The sequence below is a fragment of the Monodelphis domestica genome, chromosome 5 (genome assembly GCF_027887165.1).
Source record: "Monodelphis domestica isolate mMonDom1 chromosome 5, mMonDom1.pri, whole genome shotgun sequence".
NCBI classification, from domain to species: domain Eukaryota; kingdom Metazoa; phylum Chordata; class Mammalia; order Didelphimorphia; family Didelphidae; genus Monodelphis; species Monodelphis domestica.
The window spans coordinates 242,325,357-242,344,918 of record NC_077231.1 but is presented as its reverse complement, the minus strand read 5'-3'; the positions used below and the strand labels follow the sequence as shown (position 1 = coordinate 242,344,918).

The following is a 19,562-nucleotide window of genomic DNA, read 5'->3' as shown; positions in this document are numbered from 1 at the left end:
CAGGGTCCCTTTATCTACAAATTTAAATTTCTTTGTTTATAAAGGATTTTGTATGTATTCCTCTATATACTTTTGCCGGTGAATATACTTACTAGTCCTTGATCCTTTTTGACTTTGTCTGTCTCATCTTCATGTCTTCATTCTAAAATAAAGGTAATAATAGCATGCACTTTAAAAGGTTATTGTGAAGATCAAAGGAAATACAATATTTAATGTGCTTAAAAAAAAAAAAAAAACCTTTAGGTGCTAGATCGTTCTTTGATCTTTTCAATTCAAAGTATTCATTCACAAGATGGCTCTCCTTGGCCAGGAGCAGAACATGCACCTTTCTCTTAGTACGTATCCTCATCACAACTTTAACTGGTCACATCGTATGTTATACAAAATGTAAAGTAGTTATCATTCATTGGAATGGTCTAGTCTTGTTTCATCTATCACTTCATAATAAGAAACTAACAAGGACAGTTATTTACCATGTAGTGTAATGTAATGAGGAACATATTTTAATATTAACAAATTTAAAATGTTTTAAATCTCATGTTCTATGGTACATACATTTATTTGTCATAGGATCACATAGTCTTATCACCTTAAAATTGGCTCTACACTTCTCTTGGAAGGATCATGAAGTAAGCACAATATTTTCAAAGGCAAAAGAGGAAACCCAACTAGAATGCTTTTTCCCAGCTCTGTGGCAAACTATATATATATTAATTTTGGCCCAGCTTTAACTAAATATTTAAAACTTATATCGGTGTAGAAGAATCTGGAAAAATTCCTCATATTTTGCATATTTTATTGAATGCTTCCTTTGCTAAGTTGCATAAAACTAACAGCAAGCCAACTAGCCTCAAACATGTTCCATCATCTGAAGAAATGCAGTCTTGAATAGCACTTTACATTTTAATGAATATTTGCATTGTTCTGCAGGCTGATTTTGTTGTTTTCTTTCAGGCTTGTGAGCCCATCCTCATTTGTATGACTGAGCTCGGTATTGCCATTGTGCTTCCTCTTGGAGTGAAATATGAGGACGCGCCATGTCCCTGAACTCGATTCCATCCTATAAAAGCAATTGACTGAAATGAGTTAGATTCAGAGTATGCCTGAGTTGCAATATAAATGGTAGAAATGAGCTGACTCTGATGAGGGGATTCTTGGAGTTAAATGCATGAGAAACAACATGTAAGAAGCAGAGAACCTAGCAGGGCATGGCACAGAGAATTGGAGACTATCTGGCTTGTTGTGTTTTTCCATTTAAATGTATGTGGTCCAAACTGCTGATGCCCGAGTTTCCATTGTGCTTGCTGACATCATCTTTTTTTTTCTGGAAGCCTGTCTTTGGGGACTGCTTGTTTATGGCATGATCTTGATGACATTTTGCCTTTATCTGAGCTCCCGTGCCTTAGATTGCATTTTTCCTGGAGTTCTCCTTTCCTGAATTCTGAGAGGTAGGACAGCATTTGGTATTGTGTTTCAGTATGTTTTGAAGGTGTTTGTCTCTGCTGCTAGCCTGTCCCAGCTGGTCACTGAATGTTCTTGTTTTCTTTTGTTTGGGCGGAGGAGGTACTATTTTGTGATATGGGACCATATGATGAACCTGACCATTGTGGAGATGCTTTAGCTAGATTTCGCCAAAGCAAACACACTCTTTAGTCTTAACTCGAGAGTTAAAAGCCTCCTATAAACTTGAAATAAAAGGGGCATTAAATATCTTTTAGTCCAACACCTTTATTTCAGATATGAGAAGCCTGAGGCCAGAGAATTTAAGGGACTTATCTAATGTCACTGAGCTTGAAGTCTTAGCACCACTCTACCGAGTAACAGATGTAATATATATAAAGGAGTAACAATACCTCCATCAGGAGCTCTTGGGTGGTTCTCTGGATGAGAGAATTGCTAAAATACAGATCTCTGCAAATAACTTCAGATGATTCTTTCAATGACTGAATCTCACAAAGAATCCCAACCCATTCAAGGACTATTCCAATACTATAATCAGACTATTCCAGCTTATTGGGTTACTGCTGTGAGATCTCTATAGGTAAGACTTCATGGATTAGAGTTTTGGGGAGATTTTAGGGTTTCTAGTGTCTGCTCCTGTTGGCAGTACAATCACATCTATTGAATATCCAGAAGAAGAAGTTCTTGTCACCAAAGTTCTTGGCACTACCAAATGGTCCAATATGAAAAGCTATTAATTTTATCAATATAAATGATATGAAAGAAGAGGTAATACCATATGTTCTGCCATTGTATTATTAGGACCGTGGCACTTTTCCATATGTCTCACCACTGAAACCTTCCATGTGGATTTTCTTCCTCCATTAGAAAATAAATTTCCTGAGAGCAGAAAATGCCTTATTTTTTCTATTGGTATCAACAATGCGATGTTTCTACAGAGTATGCACTTAAAAATGTTTCATTCATTCATTTATTCATTCATTTCTTTCTTTGGGGTGGGCTAATACTCAACAACCTACAGAGCATCTGATCCCCACTTCTATGAAATTAAGGACCACTTCATGTCCTGTTCTTTATGCCTCATGTAGTGGTTTATACTTCTCTAATAATTCCCCAAGTAAAAGTGCAAAGTGGGTAAAAATAGGACAAAATGTCATGGGTGGGAGGTGGAGTGGCTAGGTGTTTCAGTAGATTGAGAGTGAGGTCTAGAAATGGGAGGTCCTGGATTCAAATAAGGCTTCAGATACTTCATAACTTTGTGACTCTGAGCAAGTCACTTAACCACCAATTGCCAAGACCTTATCATTCTTCTGCCTTGGAACAAATACAATGTATTGATTCTAAAGCAGAAGGTAAGATTTTTTTTAAAAATTAAGAAAAAATCTATGCTCAAGCATCATGGAAAGCCTAAATTTTGACTATATTAAGAGACCCATTCTATCTCCATTACATACAGGGTCATTGATTTAGGATAGAAGAGACTTAAAGGACCCTCTAATCCAACCCTCTCAATATACAGATGAATAAACTGAGGTGCAGAAAGGAAAATTGGTTTGACCAAGCCCACAGAAGAAGTGAGCTGAGATTTGACCTAGAGATTTAAAGTACATATTTCTCACATTCTGACCCAATGATTGTATAATATCATTTGACCACACAAGGCTTTGTCATTTTACACTTCACCAGCTCACTCATTAGCACCATATAAGTAGGAACCTCATAGTAATAGTATTTCTCTTTTGATTTTGGAAGGCATAACAAGTCATATCAGCTGAGACTGAAAGACAGACTAGGAATAGGAGCTGGATCAATGATTTTATTGTCATAGGGAACTCCTGGCTGTGGAAATTCCCTCTACCAGTGCCAATTGGCACCTTCTCTGCAGCTCGGTCTTGGACTCTAAGTCTGAAAACTGTCCATTTCTAAGACTTCTAGATACCTAGAGCACCGAGAGACTTGGTGATTTGCCCAGGTGACACAGCCAGGCTATACTAGAGGTAGAACTCAAAACCCACGTCTTCCAGGGTTCTCTACGCAGTACAAAATACTACTTCTAAAACCTTAAAGAACTTAATGTAGCAACAAATAATAATGCATGCATGTACTTAGCACTTCCTAAATACTTCTTCATACACCTTTGTGACGTAGTTTGTTTTGTTATTCCTATTTTAAAGAAGTCAGGCTCCGAAAAGTTAAGTAACTAACTTCTGATGGTTATACAGACAGTAAATATCAGTTCCAAGATTTGAACTAATATTTCCTTGCTTCAAGACTAATATAAATTTCTTGAGAAGGGGGATTATTTTGTTCTTTGAATTTTTACCCCTAGTGCCTAGCACAGGACCTTTCATTTAATAGTAATCCATGCTACGTCATTCTCGACTTTAATTTAGGCACTCAGTAAATTTATTGGGGAAATATATTTATTAAAAATAAAGAAAATACAAAGAGCCCTTAAGAAGCATACACATGGAAAAATTAAAATAAAATTTAAAAATCACCAAGAATAAAAGTACATAATGTTCCAGATGTTAACAAGAAAACAAGCCAGAATATGCTATGCTATTTTTGAGTGGAATCAAAATGGAGTTTAAAAATGGAAGAGATGCAGGCTGGCTACCAGGGACAAGGGCATGGAGCTGAAATTAAGGAAAACTCCCTGATAGAAGAGAGAGGATTTCTCCTGGGACTTGAAGAATGGGTAGAAATTCAAAGAGCATGAATGGGCAGAGCTATAATTAGAAACCTTGGCACCTGGGATAATTTCAATTGAGATAGTTTTATGTGGGGGGAGAGAGGAAGCAGTCTTTCTGAGCTCTCTTCCTACCCATACCTTTAGCATCCCAGGATGCTACATCCTCATCCTCCTCATGGATATGAATTTATCAAAAACCCTACAAGAGGCCCAAACTGAGAACACAAGAAGTGCGGGCATAGCATTTTTCCAAATGACTGTGGGCAAAGTCTTAGCTATCTTGCCCTAGTTATGGCTCTAGGAATGAGAAGGGAGGGAGTGACCCAGGAAGACAAAAGGCAAATTCACAGAAAAGCTATGCCATGCTCGGTTTTTCTAGAAGGGTAGCAGAAGCTAAGGATGCAAAGAGAGTCTGAACCCAACTCTGAAGGGTCTATAATTCTAAATTAGAAAATTTGATTTTCCTTTACAAATAATAATAATTACTTTTGTTATTATTATTAAGAATAAAAATACATTTATGGAATGCTTACAGAGGCATAAATGACTTAGTACAGTCACTGTCTGTACTGTTCTCTTAAATGTATATCAAGGAAAAAAGCTAAGAGGAAGAAAAGAAACGGAGTAGAAAATAAAAGTGATAACCCATATGACAAAATAGAAATGAGATAATTTCCTCTTCCCAATAGGCATTTCTGGAGTTTAATTTCACAGTGTTGGATCTTAAGAAATACAATAGCTCAAATGCCATTTGTTCAGTAAATAAAGAATCCTAGAAGCATAGGAAGATTGCCAATAAAATGTTTGCTCTGAGTATGGGGGGATGGGAAAGAATGACATCTGAACATTGTTGCTGTAGTTCTCTCTTCAGTAGCAGTAATGGAAACATTAACGGAAAAACATAATTAACTGGGTCACGCGAAATGAGTTTTTAAGAGGTCAGGAGTTGCATCGTGTACTTCTGGTCCACCTTGACTGTAATCAACCCATTCAATTCAGGACATATTTTAAGCCCAAATAAAAGCACAAGGGTAAAACTTTCATTAGTAATTTAACTTATTAATTCTAATTAGCTCCACATGGAAAGATAGACTGCCAGATAATATGAGAAAGCTCTGGGACTCGAGAGTCATTCAGTATTCCAGGCTATAATGCAAACGTCTTATAATGACGAAGAAGAAGAGTGAGTTTTTTTCTCTTGGCAGTGTTAACTGTGTAAGCCTTTGCTGGGGCAAGGGAGAAGAAATCATCCTGCATTTGTTGTCGATGTTTTGTTGCTTGTATATTTAATCTCTGATTTCAGAAAAAAATAAAGGCCAGTATTTACATTCCATAGTTTAGTATTCCTTGTAGTTCATGAAAAAATAGAGAAAGTGGTGTTACTCGACAATGAGCTCAGTATTGCATCCATGTGGAAGCTGGTGCTGGACAGGTATTATCAGAAGCACAGGGGTCACTTGTGGGGGCCCTTTTATGAGAGGGAGATAGAAAGACATCAAAGAAACAGTAAGAAACGGTTGATAGAGTCCCAGATGGAGCCAAGAAATCCAGTGGTAAACCAGGAGAATGTTTTCCACAGTAACAACAATATCGTATGATGATCAACTGAAAGACTTAGCTATTCTTAGCAATACCATGATCTGGGACCATTCTAAAGGACTTGTGACTAAGGATGCTCTCCATCTCCAGAGAAAGAACTGTTGCAGTTGGATGCAGATCAAAGCATACTATTTTCCACATTAGTTTATTTATGGTTTTATCTTGGAGTTTTGGTTTTATATGAGTATTCTGACATCAGTGACTAATATGGAAGTATATTTAGCATGATAATAATTATAAACCAAATCAAATGGCTTACCATCCCTGAGAGAGGGGAAGAAAGGGAGGGAGGGAGAAAGACAATTGGGATCTTACAGTTTTGGAAAATGTATTTTGAAAATGATTATTACCTGTAATTGGAAAAATAAAATATATTTGAACAATTTTTAAAGTCCTTACCTTCTGTCTTAGAAGAGATACTATCAGTTCCAAGGTAGAAGATTTAGTTTAAGGAAGTGATAATTGGATTAAATTACTTATCTGGGGTCACACAGCCAGGAAGTACCTAAAGCCAGATTTGAACCTAGGATTTCCCATCTCCAAGACTGGCTCTCAATCCACCAAGCCATGGAGCTGCCCTTAAAAGTTGATTTTCAAGATTTGTAAAAACTTTCACTAGGTGTTGTTCAGTATCTGAAATGATTGCATTTGTAATTCTGACATCAAGATCATCTAAAGAGCAAGATTTGTATTGTACATTCCAATTTTGTTGTGATCTCACATGAAAAAAGTCTAATAGAAATAGATAAGGTAACTGTGTGGCCAAGGCAGAGGGCTGCTTTTACAAATCCTCCCCTCTTAAAGTGTCGTCCAAAAATATGAATGAATCCATGCAATGCATATTTGAAATTCACTAATCTGTAGAAGTGCAAATGAAATTTAAATAAAACTTTAAAATGATGAAAAAAAAAAGAAATCCAGTAGTGAATTAATTATTGAATGTCTTCAAGTTAAATGAGCACCTGTTGAGAATAAAGTAGATGGAATTCCTACTTGGATAAGGCATTGGACGAGACAACCTCTATTAGGCCCTTTCTAATTATTATTATTAATGATTGGATGATTAGGAAAAATAGTGAGACAAAAGTGAACAAGCTTTAAAGAATAGAAAGGCAGAATGAAAAGGAGAGAGGGTTTCTAATATTGTCTATGTCTGTAAATCATAAGGTTTCTCCTTGCCCCAAACCATCATGTGTGGCCATTTGTTTGGGGCATTGTTGTTGGGCATATGCAACTATATGCCCAAATGTGAGTATTGTGAATTTTGACTTTTCCATTTATGATGCTAATTCTCTTCCCTTTTTTTTGGAATTATAAAAAGTCATTTCTATGAAAATTTCTATTGCTTGCTCCTGATTCTAACTTTATTGTAATAGACACTGACCTTTTAAACCATTGGGACTAGGGAAGAGGACACTAAATTGTCGAATCTTGCTCCCCTGATGCTCCTTAGCTGTCATCATGGAGGAAGTTTACAATGGGAAGCTGAAGGAAGTGAGCATGTTTCTAAGCATATGGTAATTATCTGCTATCTGTGCAAAAGACATAAAGTGTTGTTTACCGGATTAAAAAAAAAGAAAAAAGAAAAAAAAGAGCATTTGAGACAGGATTCCCTGGAGAGAGAGCAAGGGAGACTTGGCACACTGGCTGCTTTTCAGATGGCTCGTAATAGAGCCTATAAATTTGGAATATGTTGTTATTAATCAGTGGAGATTGGAGATGGTTGGCACATAATGCCTCAGCTTCTATGGGGCAGGTGATTGCCTTGCCAGAGATGGTTGTGGGCTGTTCTTTTTTTAAAACTATAATTGAATTATGCAAATAGATAATTTTGTGTTGAGGTTTTAAAGAGAAAAAAATGGACAAAGCTATATAAAATGACCTTCTTAACTCTTTGGAGTCAATGGTGCATTTAATGGGAAAAGGAATATTCACAATACTCTACTGCAGAGAAAATGTGGTTTGGGAAGTAGCTTGACAATATTAGCCCTTCCTAAAGAGCCGTGCTCACCTAAGTGACTTAATACTTCCAAGGGAGGTTGATTTTGCTCGAAGGCTCTTCATTTTTCTACAGTGCTTCTTGCAATGTATTTTTGACAAATTCCGCCCCCTCCTGCATGCTTCCATCCACTTAACAAGGGAGAGAAAAAGTGACATCCTTGTAAGGATAGCAGCACCAACTCAGCTTTACTTAATTTCAGTATGTTAAATTATTCAGAAAAATTGCCAAGTCTCATTTTGAACAAATCTGCTTAACCCATGGAATCATTTTAATACTTAGATAATTCTGTTGTGAAATTAAGAACTGCCATTTCCACTATTTTAGTTCAAGTCTCCTGTTGGCACACCCCTTCTCCCTTCTCTCTCTCTCTCTCTCTCTCTCTCTCTCTCTCTCTCTCTCTCTCTCTCTCTCTCTCTCTCTCTCTCTCTCTCTCTCTCTCTCTTTCTGTATGTGTTTTAAATCTAGGTTTAGAATGGGATAAGTGAGCACTTGAAAGGAAGAGAGTTATTTTAGACACAAAGTTGGTTTTTAGTTCCATACGTAGACTTCATAGAATTTCATTTGGTCACTATTCCTATTTATATGTAGACTATATTTTTCTATGTATAAATAAAATATCTATATTATGTATGCAAGATTCTCACAGCTTATGGTGGGATACTGCCCAGGAATGGAGGGAAACAAAGTCTTTCTATATTCTAAGGAATTATCATTTTTTTCCTTTTAATCAACCCCTTCCACAATACCTTTTCCCAATCATTTAAAAACTGACTTTTTGAAAAAAATGCTGGTTTTAAGCAAATTTAAATCAACTCTAAAGCTGTAACACTGGCCACATATGAACATCAGGTAATAATAGTAACTATTTCACAACATGCTTATGAAATACGTATTTAGTTTGCCCCCATTTGAAAAATAGTAAAACTTGGGCAACGATAATATATGTATTTATTATGATTATATAGCTAATGCATAAGAAATTAAAAACTAATGTTCTTTACAATTTCAACTCCTTACATTCACCCTTTTAATGTTTTTCTTCTACTCTTCCATGGTACCATCTTGGCTCACCATATTGTACTTCCTATTGCTATCATCACTGTTACTCCAACCTGACATGGAGAAGAAAACCCAGAAAAGCTTCTGTGCTATTCTCATGTTAATGTGACTGACACAACTTGCACTATTTACAGAGGTAATGGACACATGCTTCCTGTAATTCTTTATTGTCCATCTTTCTCAATCGGAAATAGACCGAGTTTTTCCATAACTTCTAAGCTTAGGAGAATGGGAGGAGTATCAGTTAAAAGATGAAGATTTAATTGACGAACTTGAAATAAATAATGATATAATGGCTTTGTCAAAGGATTTGCCAATCCCAGCTCAATATGTTTTTTTTAATTTATTCAGAGAATACAAAAAAAGGAGGGAAGGGGGGGACTTAATGGACACTAAATTTTATTTATTTATTTCATTAATTTAGAATATTTTCCCATGCTTATATGACTCATATTCTTTCCCTTCTCCCCTTCCCCTTCCCATAGCCAATGCCTTGCTCAATGTTTGATGAGATTTATAGATATTCTTAGAAATTGATCAGCTTTAGAAATCACTTGGTATACCCGCCTTCTTCATATGAGATATTTAATATCTATGGAAATTATACTTTTCTCATGGTTATACTGATAGTGAGAGTCCAAACTAGAATCATAATCTCTTGACTCCAGCTAAAGGAATTCTCAGCTCTCTTCTGTCATTCACTGGCTTCACTCTCTTCTCTTAATGTCAACACCTCAGTAAACCACCTTCTACTCTTGCTTCCTTTATTTCTTTTTCCAGTTTATGTCTTTGTCCAACCTAAATCATAGATTATACATGCCATTTGCCTCCTCAACTCCTATTCATAAGCTACTTCATGAAACGAGAATAATTCACACAACAGTAGTGACTGTGTCCATTATAAAATATTATTTAACTGGACCCTTTACTGTTAAAAGGTAGTTCTTTTACTCTTCCTTAACTAAATCTTCATTCTTTTTTAATTTAATCTAATTTTTACATGTTTGTACAATATTGCTTTGATGACCACTGCTTTATAATATAGTTTGAGATCTGGTACTGCTAGGCCACCTTCCTTCTCACTTTTTTCATTATTTCCTTGGATATCCTTGTTATTTTGTTAGTTTCCTCATTTATAAGACTCCTTTCTCTTGGCCAGGAGACTATCATTCTTCCATTTATCCTTTTTGAAAATCTTGGTTTCATCCTTAATTCTTCCCTCCCAAATATCCCTCATGTCCAGTTCCACTATTTTTTCCATCTACATTTCCTTGATATCTTATGAATGTGCCCTCTTCTTCCCACTAACATAACTCTACTTCTGGCCCTCATAACTATACTATTGCGATAGTCTCTTATTTGGTTTTCCTTTTGTTCCAACTATATCCTCAGTTCCAACTATATTCTCATTTTATAGATGGGGAAACTGAAGTAAAAAGGGCTTAAGTGAGTTCCCTAAGATCATACCATTTATAACTGTCTGAGACTGGATTTGAACTCTGATCTTCCTGACTCCAACCCCACTACATCCTCAAAAAATATTTTCCTGAAAAGATCATCTGACAATGGTACCTCTGATATTCAATTAACTCCAATGGCTCCCTGTTATACCCAGGACCAAATCTAAACTTCTTTGGTTAGCATTTATAGCTCTTTACAATGTGACCTCTTCTCCTCTTCCTAATCTTACAGATTACTTCCCTTCATGCACTCTATGGTCTAGCCAAACTCAACTACTTGCCTTTCTACATGTATATAACACTGCATCTTCAGACTTTGTGCCCTGTGACTCCCAAGACTGGTGTGAACTCCCTTCCCACTTTCCCTTCTTGTAATTCCCTTTTCTTTCAAGACAACTCAAGACCAGTGTCTCCAGGAAGCCACTCCTGATTCATACTGCTGGTGTCATCCTGTGGTTTAAAAGTATCTTACAGTCACATTGAATGAACAGAAATCATGGAGTAGTGGAAAGAAAGACAATTTTCAAGCCAAGACCTGGCTTCAAGTCCTGTGTCTGATATATACTGGCTGTGTTACTCAGGATAAATCACTTTAATCTCAGTGCACTGGGCAACTATCTAAGACTAGAACTTGCAGAGAAAGGTTATAACTTATATTGGTAATAATAATAAGAGTTCACATTTATATAACTCTTACTATGTGCCAAACATTATGTGAAACCCCTTGATAAATACAATCTCATTTGACCCACACAACAACCTTTGGGTGGTGGTCATGATTATTATTTTTATTTATTTTTAATATTTATTTATTTATTTATTTATTTATATTTATAATTTATAAAATTTTATAATTATATATATTTATTATATATATAAATTATATATATTTATAATTTATAAATAATTTATAATTATTTATTATAAAATGAGATATTTATTATCTCATTTTATAGATGGGGAAACTGAAGTAAATAGAGTTTAAGTGAGTTCCCCAGAATCATACAATTTATAACTGTCTGAGACTGGATTTGAACTCTGATCTTCCTGACTCCACACCCACTACTCTATCCACTGCCCCATGCAGGGAGAGTTCCCTATTTCAAGGAACTTACAGATCATTCCCTATTCCTATATATTCTAAACATGCAAATATGTGTGCATGTTGTCTCTCCCATTAGAATATAAACTTACTTGAGGGCATGGATGATTTTACTTTGTTTTTTATCCTCAGTACTCAGTGTACTACCTGGCGTATAGTAGGTGTTCAAAATTTATTGATCAACTACTATGTGCCAATTATTACATTTGTTGATTTATTGATTATTTATGCATCCCACACTTTCCATTTTCCACTGAATCTCGGGATTGAGAGAGTTGGCAGAAGTTATGTAGTAAAATCCTTCCTGGTTGAAAAATCCCTCCAAAATATTTTTAGCAAATAGTCATTCAAATATTGTGTAGTGATCTCTGATGAGGAGAACCCATTACCATCCAAAGCAGTCCATCATGCCTTTAGATAGCACTAATTATTAGTACTCGAGTATTGAATTCATCTTTGCTTTTAAGAAATCCTTCTCCCTCCATTTTAGTAGGTTAAAAATGGCAGTGTAGGCAAGATTTTTGACTTTGAGAAGAAAAAAAAATACTCCCAAGTGATTCTCAGACCTTTTGTTTTGTCCTTGTTAGACACCTAGAGTAAAATGAGATTTTTTTAAAGCCCACAGGCAATTTAGTTGATAATATAGCTATTTCCATGTAATTTTTGAATAGGTTATTAAACCTAATGAACTATTTTTTCTTTAAAAGTAGCTCTTGAATGTTCCCCCAAACATCTTGACATCAGAAATTTTATGAGCTTTTTAAAAAAACACCTTAGTCTATAAAAGTCAATGACTCACGAGCTAAAACTTATCTAAGGAAACCTTGACCGTAGAGACAATAACAGCTTTGAAGGAAGCTATTAAAGTCTCCTGGGTCAGTAAGCTGCTCATTGCAAAGGTTTCAGGCAGGTTTGACAGGAAAAAAGACTGCAAGAATCCTGAAGGATCTGTGCCTGACTTCTCTAGCAAGAATTTTCATTTTAATGGCTCACTAATAATTCTCCAATTACATATTTACCCAATCCAGTGAATATTGCACCTTTTCAAAACTTCTTAATGAATTTTTTATTCTTTCATGCATGCAGTCTGTCAGACTAGTGATCCTTCTCTTCAGAAGCATCTGCACTGACATTAGACAGCAGTAAATTCAGAATTGGTCCTGCTATCATCCACACTAAAGGGTTTTGTTCCGTTATCTCAATTTTTAAAAATTCAATTTGACAAGTTTTTTTTTCATACAAATATCTGATATATCAAAGACACTGATATAGGTAATAGCATCCGAAAGATGAGAAATGGGAGAATATTTACACTGATGGAACTCACAATGCCCCTGGGAGATTGAACAGGCGGAGGGAAGGGTGAATGAAATATAACAATTGACAGCTTCAGTTCTTCTTTCTCATAGTCTTTGATTAATCAATGATTTAGATACTCAGTCAAAAAGCATTTCCTAAGCACTCACTATGGGCCAGGCAGGCACTGTACTAAGTGATGAGGATGCAAAGGAAGGCAAAATCAGTAGCTGCCCTATTCTAATGCCTGTGATAAATGTAAACATCTAGCCACAAGCTATAAAGAAATAAATGAAAGGTAATTTCAGAGAGGGGGCACCAGGAAAGAGCAGAGTGAACCTCCCACAGTCCTGGGGAACATTAATACCCACCAGGCAGGATCTGGAAAAGTGAGCTAGGAAAGGAGACTGAAAAGGGAATGTTTAGACAAATTAGAAGAGAGTCAAAAGAGAAAAGTCTTCCTCTCAGGGAGGAAAGAACAACCTTGAGGAAAAAGTTGTAAACAAGTGTCAAATGCAACAGACAGATCTAGAAGAATAGTGACTGAGGGGGGAAAACATTAGGCAGTTAAGTGATAACTTTGGAGAAAGCAGTTTCATTTGAGTGAGGAAGGCAGAATCCACATTGAAAAGGGGTTAGTAAGAGAAGTGGAGGCAGAAAACACAGTTTGTTCCTTTCCCCCACCCCCAAAGAGTTTCATTAAGAAAGTAAGGAAATATTTAGGATGGCAGTTCCAGGGGATATCAGAGACAAATAAAGTGTTTTGTTTTTGTTTTTGTTTTTGTTTTTTAAGAATGGGAGATCCTTGGACACATTTGAAGACAAAAGAAAAGAATCCAGTAGAGAGGGAGAGGTTGAAGATGTGAGAGAGATGCTGTGTTTATAATTTCGTTTTTCTAAAGAAGGCAGAAGAGATGATCAAGGATGTGTTTATCGGTATTAGCCTTGACTACACTAGAGGAAAGAAAGCGAGAAAGAAAAAAGGATGTTAAGGGCTTGGGGAGGAATGGAAGTGAAGAAAAGGAGCTGAGGTGGATTGATTAGTCCAGTTTTTTTTGAGTAATGTTGAGGTTTAAAGCTGATTTAGAGGAGTTAGAGGTGTTGGAGTTTAGGAGACTTCTTGGCTTTGGAACTCTTCTTTAAAAATGTAGATGTCTCTAGGAAGCTTAAAGAGCCATCAGGTATGCACAGTAGTATGAATATGCTCACTGGGACCACTTTCTAAAGAGAAAGTGAAATTCTTTGCAAGGGGAGAAAGGGAACTCTGATTTGAGAAAAAGACAGGGAGATCTTTTGAAGGCATGGAGTATATCAGAGGATGAAAGTGCACTAAAGCAGAAGGGTCAAACCCATGGCCTTCAGGACTGAATGTTGTTTAAACTAGATCAAAACGTGATTGGAGGGAGGGCACCTAAGTGGCTCAGGGGATAGAGTACCATGCCTAGAGTCAGGAGGTTCTGGGTTTGAATTTGGCCCCAGACACTTCTTAGCTGTGTGACCCTGAGCAAGTCACTTAACCCTCACTGCCTAGCCCTCACCTCTCTTCTGCCTTAAAACCAATACTTAGTATCGACTCTAAGATGGAAGGTAAGGTTAAAAAATATAATTGAGAAATGTTTAGCTAAATAAATAAAAGATACAGTAAAATTTAGGTAATGTTGATATATGGTTTTCCAAGTCACTATATATCTGTAGAGGTCCTCATGTACCATTTAGACATTTCATTTCTATTTGTGATTGTCACTAATACTCCAAAGAGATAAACTAGGGAAGCACAAAAGAAAACATGAGGGGGCACCTGGGTAGCTCAGTGGATTGAGAGCCAGGCCTTGAAATGGGAGGTCCTGGGTTCAAATCTGGCCTCAGACACTTCCCAGCTGTGTGACCCTGGGTGAGTCACTTGACCCTCATTGCCTAGCCCTTACCACTCTTCTGCCTTGGAGCCAATAGACAGTATTGACTCCAAGAGGGAAGGTAAGGGTTTAAAAAAAAAAAGAAAGAAAACATGAGCATATGATGACGTAGGAAAAGGATACAAAAAGAAAGTTATGAGGATACCAAAATCCAACTTTTACTCATTTAAAATGTTGATGAGGGGACTACTAGGTGATTCAGTGGATTGAGAGTCAGGCCTAGGGTTGGGAGATCATGGGTTCAAATTTGGCCTTAGGTATTTCCTAATTATGCAAACCCAGGCAAGTCCCAACCCCCATTGCATAGCCCTTTCTGCTCTTCTGCCTTGGAATCAATACACAATATTGATTCTAAAATTGAAGGTAAGGTTTTTTTTTTTTTAATATTGAACATAACCCTATTCCCAGAACAGATGAAAGGAATTCCATGATCTTTTCCCCCTTTCCTTCTTTTTTCCTCATTTTTTTCTCCCCTCCACACAATAATATCAGCTGCTCCCAAAAGCTAGAGGTTTGTCTAGGATGTGTAAGAGTTAAAATTTAGGGAAACTGAGGCAGGTAGAAATTAGTTTCTCTCTGCAAGGAGTATTATATTTTTAGAGGTTTATTGAAGATTAAAATTTAAAGAAAATACAAGTAAGAGAGGCACGTGTCTAAGCCCAAAGAGCCTATTCACAACCACTCACATCTTGTCTGCTAGGTGGAAAGCCACATATGCTCCCAAGCGAAAGTAGGAAAGAGGGCAGAGCCTTTTTACAAACAGGTTAAATACCCCATCTCGCTCTCGGCCCAGGTGAGAATTCAGTGATATTACAAAGCATTCTGGGGAAGTGGAGCAAGGACTTCTGGGATTGAAGTCCTGGATTCAAGTCTCCATTTTTACAGATGGAGGCTATCACAGAAACCTTACAGTATATGCAGGGGAAAAACACATTTCTACATCCAACGTCCTGTGTACTCTTGATGTCTTGAAACTTTCATCTTCACAGCATCTGCCCAACTCATGAATCCCTCTAAGCAACTAGCCTGGAAGAAGCCATTAACTAATTCATTAGATAGCCACATTCAATATTTGGGGAACAGGCTATACAGCCCCATCTTATATGTGCTTTACCTAATCTCATTGTTTAAAAAGAACAATAAATACATTCACACGAAGTGGAGGCATTTTAACCACTTGACTGCTGCAAGGATCTGTGATTTCTCTGATGTTGGGGCTGTCTCTATGGATACAGACTCCAACCTCCTCTGGCTAGGTTACAACTTGCTCTAGCTGGGAATTTCATTATCCTGGACATAATATGAAAAGAAACCTCTCAACATCTAGTGATGTAAGTCCTCAGATGAGAGACCTCAGAGTTCATTAGAATGCTGGTACTTTGAGTGATTTCCACACACTTTGAACTCTAGGCAAAGTTTTTAGAATCATGGGTAGGCTATGAGCCACAGTGAGATTTCAAAGGAGGATTTTAGTGGAGAATTTCAACATAGTATCTAATATCAGCATTTTTCAGTAGCTTAGTTATATTAGAGTTCTGAGCATGGAGTCAGGATGAGTCATACATATTCCAATCTTGTCAGAGATCTATACTACCTTCATGAGCCTGGGCAACTCATTTCATTTTGAGCCTCAGTTTCCTTATCTGTAAAATGTGACTTATTAGCATATAGCTAGTGGAATGGTAGGAATCAAATGAGATGTCTATAGAATGCCTTGTAATCTTTAAAATATATATATATAAATAGTGTTGTTGAAAAATATATAGTATTAATGAGTTCAGAGGTCATGGGTTCTTTACTCATGTGAGTTTTCTTTTGCTCAAACAATTCACTACTATAAAAATAGCTAGCATATATACAGTGCTTTAAGGTTTACAAAAAAACTTTACAAATATTTTATTTATTTATATATTTATAATATATATATATATATATATATATATTTATTCATTTATCCTCTGGACAACATTGAGAGACAGATGTTATTATTATCCCCATTTTATAGATGAAGAAACTATTCCTGGCTCACTTGGCTAGTAGGTTCCTGAGACTGGATTTGAACTGAGACCTCCTCAATCTAGGTCCAGAACTCTATCTCTTGCTATACCTGGCTACCTTTAACACTAAGCTACTAATCCAGTTTGGAGCATATATGGAGCCAAACATGGATATGTGTAGTATGACTAATCTTTACTTTCATGTCCTGGTCACTAAAACCACTTGCTTTAAAAATGAGATTATGCTGTGTTTTTTAAGTGAAAAATTATGTGCTTCAATCTGCATTCTGACTCGATCAGTTTCTTCTATGGAGGTAGATATCCTTTTCCATTATGTCTCTTGGAGCTGTCTTGGATCTTTGCATTGCCAATAATAGTTAAGTCATTCACAGCTGAAAAGCTGATCATCGTACTATTGCTGTTACTGTGCACAACATTTTCGTGGTTCTGCTCACTTCACTTTTCATCTCTTCATATAAATATTTCCAGGCTTTTTTATGATCCTCATGTTTGTCTTTTATTAGGACATAATAGTATTCCTTACAATCATATACCATAACAGCTTTGTTCTCCAGTTGATGGGCATTCTTTTAGTATTCTGTCTTCTTATCCAAGGTGCAATATACCACTATTATAACATCGATGATGCTGTAATATTAAAATTATTAACATGATCATTATAAACTGAAATTGTATGAGCTTGTTACCTACCCAAAGTAGCCTTTGATGTGAATTAAAGGACAGATAGTTCTAGAGAGGCTGGGCAACCCAACCAAGACATCAGACTACCAGGTATCTGAAGCAGTCCTTTAGGGAGCATAGGAAAGAAATTAGATCTGGAAAAAATGCCCACACAGTGACCTTCTACAGCACTGGGAATTCAGACCCTTGCAAACAAGTCTGGCCCTTGGAAAGACATGAGAAATGAATGAGGTGCAGTTGCAGATGACATTTTTAGCACTGCTTGAAAAATTTTAGTGGATAACAGAAAAATTAGATTGCATATTATCTAACTTTTTCTTTTAAAAAATAATTTTAAATTAAATTTTACAAGTCAAACTAATAAAAGAAAAAAAAAACATAAGATGTAAAGTTGAGTTCCTTGAGGGACAATGAAATAAATCTGACTCCATTTTATTCTTTAATCTGTTTTTGCTTCCATTCACTCCCAAGAGATGTTTATTTCTTTCTCTTCACATTGTCTTTTGCTCTATATCGCTTACACGTGTTCTGATTATTTTAACATCTTTATAACGCTACAGTTAAATCCTGATTAACAGGTAATCAGAATTATTATATATTTATATATATATATATATAAATATATATATATATATATCAGAATAAATCCTATCTTACTTCACCTTAGTCCAACAATATCCACTTGGATTTTTTAAAAGACAAATTATAAGAAAACAAATTAATATTAGGTGGTTTATTTTAACTATCTCTAGGATAGAGTCTGAATTCAGAAAACATTTGGAACAATGTCCTAGGCCTTTTGTACCTATAATATGCAAATGAATCTGTGCTCTCCTTGATCTGAATGGTTCATTCAACAAAACAAATTAAAACCCCCAACTGCATATTCCAATAGAGTAGGATTCTTTTTGTATCCGCTCATGAATTAACAAAATGTGGATCCACAAAATGGGATGAGGGACCTCCTCACTTTCTCCATATAAAATGAAGATCAATCAGTAAACATTCACCAGGTGCATTCCATGTGCTAGGTATTGGGCTAGCCATCAAATAACAACTGAACATCCAGGCTGACCAACCTGTTACTCCTTGCTTTTCCCACAAGTCTAACATGTCTTCTTTTTTACTCATTCACACATGACCAGATTGAGACTTTTTTTACTATTGTTTTTACAATAAGATGATAAAATCCAATTTACATATAATAATGAGATACACACCATTAGAAATAGAGCCCCCATCAATCAATATCTGCCTCTATCAATATCACTAGGATAATAAACACACAAAATCATTAACAAAGAAATTTTCCTATTGTGAAAATCTCTAGTCAGTTCTGCTAGGTGTTTGTGTGTATAATTGTGTGTGTGTGTGTGTGTGTGTGTGTGTGTATGATTTCAAGGGGCATGTGTAACTGCTGAGATCTAGAAAGGCCTTCTATATAGCTATAACCTAAGCTAAACTTTAAATAAACCTAAAGATTCTAAGATGGGAAGATGAGGAGAGATTGTATTCTAGGCATGGGGACAGGAGATTACATTTCAGGTATTAGATAATACATGAACTGAACCTGAGGTTCCCATTTCACTGAAGTCTCTTTTTGTCCTTCCTCAACTCTTGATATCTAAGGCTTATCATCTCCTCAAAATGTTCCCAGAATCCAGTTCTGTTATCACCTTAGTCCTCGTGGTAAAGTTAACATGATTGAGTTCGTTTGCTTCCTCAGAAAACTCTCATATTCAATATATACAAGTCATATTCTTCTTGCTTGCCAAAAAGGAAGGAAACAGCAGTTTCCTCACCACCACCACCAGTGAATTCCTTACTGGCTATTGTGATTTCTCATTGTTTTTTGACGGATATAGTTCAAAATCAAAAGTCAAGTCATAAAGAAATATATAGAAATCTCATAGGTTTCTTCTGTACTCTCCTAAGGCTAGGAATAGATTCTCTCCCTTTACTCAGAGAGCTAGAAATGACTAAGGTGAAGTCACAGATTTTCCCCCTCTTAGAGTAAGAAATTTAGAGAACAAGAATAATAATATTTTTCAACAACCTTTCTTCTCTTTCAGCAACCTAAAACTATCATGATGTCCCAGACCTAGCCTTCTTTAAGAAGAAAAAAAAGCAACATACATTGCATTTCATGAAATATTTTATTTTTACAATATCTGCATTTCCCCATTCATCTCTTCTTCCCTCTCCTTCCAGAATGCCATTATAACAATGTATTATTAATGATGGTTTGCTGGGGATTTTGTTTGTTCCTTTTTTTT

At 36.1% G+C, this 19,562-nt stretch overlaps 1 protein-coding gene and 1 long non-coding RNA gene across 4 annotated transcripts in view; one reads left to right on the top strand and one right to left on the bottom strand.

Moving 5' to 3' along the window:
• The window catches only part of LOC103099060 (uncharacterized), a 36,511-nt gene extending 36,377 nt beyond the window's left edge, over window positions 1-134 (bottom strand). The window contains exon 1 of the long non-coding RNA XR_001625117.2: window positions 93-134. This is a non-coding gene — a long non-coding RNA (uncharacterized LOC103099060). The remainder of the gene's footprint in view (window positions 1-92) is intronic.
• ADARB2 (adenosine deaminase RNA specific B2 (inactive)) overlaps window positions 1-19,562 on the top strand; it is a 693,422-nt gene that overhangs the window by 56,890 nt on the left and 616,970 nt on the right. The window lies entirely within an intron of this gene.